Raw genomic sequence first — 6,671 nt, 5'->3', positions numbered from 1 at the left:
CAAACACCTTTCTCTTTAGTATTTGGGGCAGAAGCAGTGATCCCAACAGAAATGGTGATCCCAACTGCTAGAACAAGTACTCGTGATCCTGAAGAAAATGCTACAATTCTAGCTCAGGATTTGGACACTATTGAAGAAATCAGGGATCTAGCTAGGATAAGGATGGCAAGCTACCAACAAAGAATGGCTGGTGCCTACAACAAAAATGTCAGATTAAGGAAATTCCAAGTCGGAGATATGGTGTTGAGAAAAGCATTTCAAAATACTATCAATCCTGCTGACGGGAAGTTAGCACCAAAATGGGAAGGTCCCTACTTGATTGAAGCTGAAGCAGGAAAGGGGGCATACAGGTTGCTAACCATGGAAGGAAACTTGTTGCCAAGAGCCTGGAATGCTGTTCACTTAAAGAAATATTTCATGTGAACATGATCCTCCATGCACGTGATCCTTACATTGAAGTATCCTTAAAGGATCCCGGTGATATCAGTGATCCTTACTCTGGTAATATGCTTATCCTAGAAACTATTGTATTTTCTTACTTTTTACCTAAGGATAAGGATCATGTATCCTTCATCCTCTACTCACGAAACATTTGAGTTATGATAAGTTCAGGTATCTACAGCATATCGTCAAAGATCTTCAAAAGCACCGCAGATCCTTGGGTCCAACCCCAGTTATCCTTGGGATTATCCCCAGTTTCCGCCAGCAACGCATGATGATCCTGATATAGTTCACGTCTTTGGGACCAGTACCCACTTCCGGGGCTGACAACCTCATCGTACTGGCTATATTTAGGATCCTACGTATAATGGTAGACGTACCATACATCCGTTCCTAAGGTTTCTAACGTTTTCACGTTAGCTAAGGTTTTGACATTTTCATGTCACTAAGTTTGGATAGTCGCCAGAAAGGGCCATACTCCAGTTTACATACGATCCTTTGGGCTTGTCCCCAGTTATCCTTTGGGCTTGTCCCCGGTGATCCTCCGGGATAATCCTCAGTTATCCTTTGGGCATGTCCCCAGCTACTAATTTATCTCTTACATTGGCTTAGTCCCAAGATATGTTCCATTTTTCAGGTTCTCGAAGTTAAACAAATAAGGATCCTTAATCCTTATCATCCATTAAAGTTTTACTTATGGTTATCCCGATTAAAGGTTAGGATCCTAACTCGGATCCTCAGGTATGATCCTTAACTATTTTTAATTTCATTATTCATTTGAAAAACCTTTAGACCTTGACAACTGAACCTATGATCCTTAAAATAAACTTCCTTGAAAATTTTCGATTATAGGATATTTGATCCAGGATCATATCCTATATCTCTTGAACATGGTTTGCTTAATTATTGTTACAAATATATTTCTAAAACAATTGGAAACTAAAAAGATAAACAAAGGATAACAACACAGGATAAGCCAGAAAGATTAAGGTTATATTATTAGCAAAAGGATCTTTAACCCTTGCAAAAAGTTGTCAAAATTGCCAACCCACGTTTCTACCAGCAAAACGTGGCCCGCCCACATGGGTTGGCAACGGGTGTCCATTGTCTATGCGGTCTTAGCATTGTGCAGGAAATTAAAAGCGGCAGGATCACAAAGGCTTCATCCCCCAAACAGAGGATCCCTCCACCTTTTGCAATCCTACCTACTGTTCAAAGGATCCAGGATCCTTAACCCTAAAAACTATTGTTCGAAGATTACAGACCATAATTGTTCACAAACTATCAACAACCACAAAAAACCATTACTAAACCTAAAAAAAATTGGGCTCCGGCCTAGTCAACAATATCCATCATCGCCCAATCATGCAGCCTACTCCTTCGCTGCTCCATCACCACCAGCCTCTCCACCCTGATCCTTTTCAGCATCACCGCCTTCCAGCATGGGAATATCCTCAGCCTCATCCTCGTCCTCCAGGTCTGCCAGCCTTGCCTTCCAACCTTCAACGTCCCACGAGCTTTTGTCAAAGATAGGATCCTGAGCCTCCTCAGCCATCTGAAGTTGTATCTTGTACATAGCAATTGCCGCGGAGACCTTGGCATCTTGGGTGATCTCCTGCTTCTCGTTATCCATATCGATCAACCTCTGAGCAGCCTCATCCTTCGTGGCCCGGAGTTCCTTCTCAAGATCTGCTATCTTGAGATCCTTAAGCACGCCCATTTGTTGAAGGTCGGCAACCTGGCTCTCTTGATCCTCAACATGGCCAAGATGGGTCTCGATCTCGGCAAGTTTCTGCAAAGAGGGGAATAACGTAAGTTCAGAACCGGATGATCCTCAAAGAAACAGGATACACAAACAGGATATTCGAAACGGATAATCAACAGGGGCAGTGATCCTTACCTCATTCACGTAGTCAAGGAATTGCTGACGGAGGAGGGGAAATCCTTGGAGATCTTCAGAGGTTTTCCTCTTTTTTCCCTTGCCCCGGATAGGTGCCTTGGGGGCTGAAACTGAAGGACTGGCAGCAGGAGCCTTCTTCCTCGAAGACTTGACGTTGGTGAGATCATCTATCCCAAATTTAGAAGCAGATTTGACAGACCTGGCAGACTTTCCAGCACCTACACAATCAAAAAAACAAGATAAGTTTCTTTATTAATCAAACAATCCTACATATAATTTATTTTCTATAAGGATACTTACTTGACATAGTGGCAGATGCAGAGGATACTTCTTGAGAATCTTGGACGGTGACTTGGAAACTTCTGACTTCAGGATTAAGCTTTTTAAAAGCTATGACTCTCTCTCTTGCAGCAGGGCTTAATTTCAGATGAGCAATGGATATAGCTGCACGAGAGATAAAAAGAGATATTAGTGATCCTCATTATATGAGACAGGGCTGATAGTGATCCTTCGAGGATCCTCTATCCTACCATGAGTGGCCCATTCCTTGGGCAGATCCATCCCATCTGGGATGGAATCCCTCCTAACAAAGAAAAAGCGACGCTTCCAGTTTGTATCGTTCTTAGTGACCTTGAAGTCAGGATGATCCTCCCCGGCTTTCCGTTTCAACAAATACCGGTGAGAACCAAATGTGGTGAGATCATAAAGATTGGCCAACTCCGCCATCCCCAGATCTGTAGGATCGGACTTCGACCTAAACGAGTCGTTCGGAAGAGCTCAACTCCGTTTCAGAGGCGGAAACAAAGAAACAGATGCGTACACAGCTAGATTCACACTTTAATCCTTTTGTATATTGATTTTACAAAGTTTACAGTACAAGGAAATACCGGCAGCACCTCGGTAGCAAATCTGAACCGCGTTACAAATGAAATCACAAAGTATCCTATTTATACTAGATGTGAACCGCCCATAGAGACATGCCACAAAGGCGGTTCATGCATGTTACATTACGAGCGATCCCACGTGATGCCATAAAGGCGGTTCAACAGCTTTCCGTAAAAGCGGTTCCAACATCAACTGAATAAGCGATTCCAACCTTTGCTTCATAAATGATCTCCTTTGATATAACTTTGTCTTTAGTGAGCTTTTATAATAGAACCTCATTGGACCTTTATAAGGAAGAAGCTCATTGGACCTCCATTTGGTCCAATCAAACCAACCGGCCATTACACTTACAAAATAACCATGTTATCATAAATGTTCTTTTGTCGATTGTTGGCTTATATGACATATGATGACATCACATGTGATGTCATCAAGATGATGTCACATGTGATGTCATGGCTGACCGGATCCGCAACAAGACCGAGACTCGACATTAGACGTAGTCGACAGATGACTGCACCAACAGACTCCCCCTCAGATGTTGACGAGTCTTAAGTGTCGAGTCTTCAACGACTTCAGTCTTTAACAGTGAAAGCATCTTCAACTCTCTCTATCTTCAAACTCCCCCTCTCGATTTGCTGGCATTCCTTTGGTCTTCAGCAACATCTTCAGGATCGACGTCTGGCTTTCCTGCATAAACTCTACCTCAGAGTAAATTTCTTTCACATATATTTATCAAACATATGAACTTGCACCAATCCAGATTCTCATTCAAAACAAACTCAGATTGTGATGAACCACTTGAAAAGGTTAGATTATGAAAACAATTAATTTCACACACACACTCCCCCTCAAGAATTGCTCATCATGTTTAGCACTCGGAATTTTGAAAATCAGCTATTCAACATCAGTTGTCGAAAATCTTTTTGAATTCTCAAAAATTTATGCTAAAACACACCAAAAATATTTTTGAATTTTTCTGAAAGAGAAACTGAAATGCAGAAATGAAATATTTACAAACAATATTTTTGTGAATTCGTGCAAGAGGATCATATCAGTTTTGAGACAAATCACTAACACCGTTAAGCTTTAAACATTCTCAGTTTTAAACAATTTACCTAGATTGTCAGTATGTTTGTCCACTTAAATTTTCAACACAAATTTCAATCGATTCGAGATACGATATTAATGTTTTAGAGACTTAAACTTAATTGTGTATCACTCCACTTGAATATACTCCCGTATCCAGATCCCAAATATTCAGTCTTACACGTGAGTATACCACAGATGATATCTGTAAAGGGGTTAAATGCGAAACCGTGAGAGCTCAGGTCAGAACTTCCGTTCAGCAGAGAGATGACGGTTCGACTTTTGGTGGGTCCCCTTTAGAGGATCTTTTTGCATTTCAACAGCAGCGACTATCAATTTTATTGTTTCATCAGCATGCTGAGGGCGAAGCTTATGTTTCAAAGCTTTAGCAGAAAGTATTATCCGGGGACTAGGTCAGTACTTCCATACAGCAGAAGTCCCGGGATAATACCCCAGATATCACTGAGTATAAAGACCTAGTATCTCAGAATACGGGACCTTTCAAACAAGATTTCGGGGGTTACCCATATATCCAAGAATAGTTACCCACAAATTAAGCAAGTTTGATTTAGGTTTATATCTCGTTTCAATTTACTAAATGTGCGAAAATCTACTGACACATCCGCAGTAATATCGTTTAACACTTTTTAACTTTACATTTCTTTAGCGTGCCGTGATAGTCCACTGATGTACTATCATTTCCTCTTTTTCGCAACAAAACTCATTTTTGAATTTTATCATGTTTTTGGCTTTTTCAAATTTTCAAATGTTTTTGGATTTTCTGAAATTTCCCTACTCCCCCTAAAATGCAAACACATTTTAAAGAAAATTTGAAAACTTCTAAATTTTTACCTACTAGAAACATAAAAAGTAAAACAAACTATACAGAAACTTGACAACTGACACTGAATCACATCAAATCGCCATTCACTAGGCATAAACAATCTGAACTCCCCCTATCACAAATCATTTTCTCATTTAGATTTCAAAACACTTAAGTCTGTTTCAATCAAAATGATTTTTCCGGAAAATAAATTTGTGTTGATATCAACCACTTGTAGGTTTATCAATTTTAAAACGGGGATGTGGTTCATCATCTTGTCTATCTTTTGTCATGAATAGTAAATCAAGTACAAATTAATGTCCCTGATTTACCATTTGCATCTAAGAACCTTCTGTACCACTTGTAAATGTAATCACTTCACAGTATCCAAGCATCTCAAAATTTAACCACAATTACCACTTGTGGGATCAAGATTACCACTTGTAGGAATGTGACCTCTACATTACCGTTTTTCCACCAAAATGCCGATTCCTGCTTCGCACTAACCATCTTGGAAGCTCCGGCGTAGTCCTTCAACCTGTAAACAAAACATTCAAACATTAAACACACATATTCAAACTTCTCAAATACAAGAAAGATGCCGATTCATGATCCACGATATAAACTTGGGATCTCCGGCGTAGTCCTAAGACTATCATGGAAAACAAACATCCATCCAAGTCTTCTCAGACTTGATGGATTTCAACTCCTGAGCAGTCGGGTTATATGTAGCCTTTTTCATGGCGTAAAAATCTTTAACCCCCTTTGCTCTTCCACTCAACATTTTCCCAAATATCTTCTTAACATTCCCGTTGAATGTTTTCTCGACATCAAAATCATTCTTTTCTTTGTAGAACTGATTTGAAATCTCAGTTTTTCCCACTTTCTTCTTTACTTCGTCAAACTTCAATGATGGAAACTCCTCATCATTTACCAAAATCTTCTTTTCAACCTGTGGCTCCTCTGGCTTTGTGGAACCAGATTCATCGCCAATGTTCACATCATCTTTCTTCGCAACCCACACCTGATTGTCTTTTCCTTTCTTCTCATACTTGTTCTTTTTGAAAACATTCACCAACCTCGAATTTTGAATTCTCAAACATTCTAAGTTTTTCAGTTGGTGGTTCAACATCAACAACTTTCTCTTTCAACTTCTGAGAAACTCCCTGTTTTGCTTTGGTATTCTGTGTACAGTTCCATGCAATGTGACCAACTTCATTGCATCTGTAACAGGTACGAGTCTCTCTTTGATAAAACACTTCAGCTCCATTTCTCTTTCTTTCAGCAAGAAACTCCTGGTTTGACTGTTTCCAGAACGGTTTCTTCTGTTCTTCATCCGAACTTCCACCTGACACAAATTCAGTTTTTGTTTTAGAATTTTTATCATTTTTATGGTTTTCTGGTGGAATAAAACCAAGACCTTTCTTTTTGTAGCTACGATTTTGGTTAGGTTTCTTTTGAAAACCAGAACCAGAATTGTTGCCCTTTTTCTTATTTAAACGTTGCTGAACTCTAGAAGTATATTTTTTAGGT

Source organism: Helianthus annuus, chromosome 13 (assembly GCF_002127325.2).
Source record: "Helianthus annuus cultivar XRQ/B chromosome 13, HanXRQr2.0-SUNRISE, whole genome shotgun sequence".
NCBI classification, from domain to species: domain Eukaryota; kingdom Viridiplantae; phylum Streptophyta; class Magnoliopsida; order Asterales; family Asteraceae; genus Helianthus; species Helianthus annuus.
The sequence above is the reverse complement of the archived record's forward strand: the minus strand, read 5'-3'. Positions refer to the sequence as shown.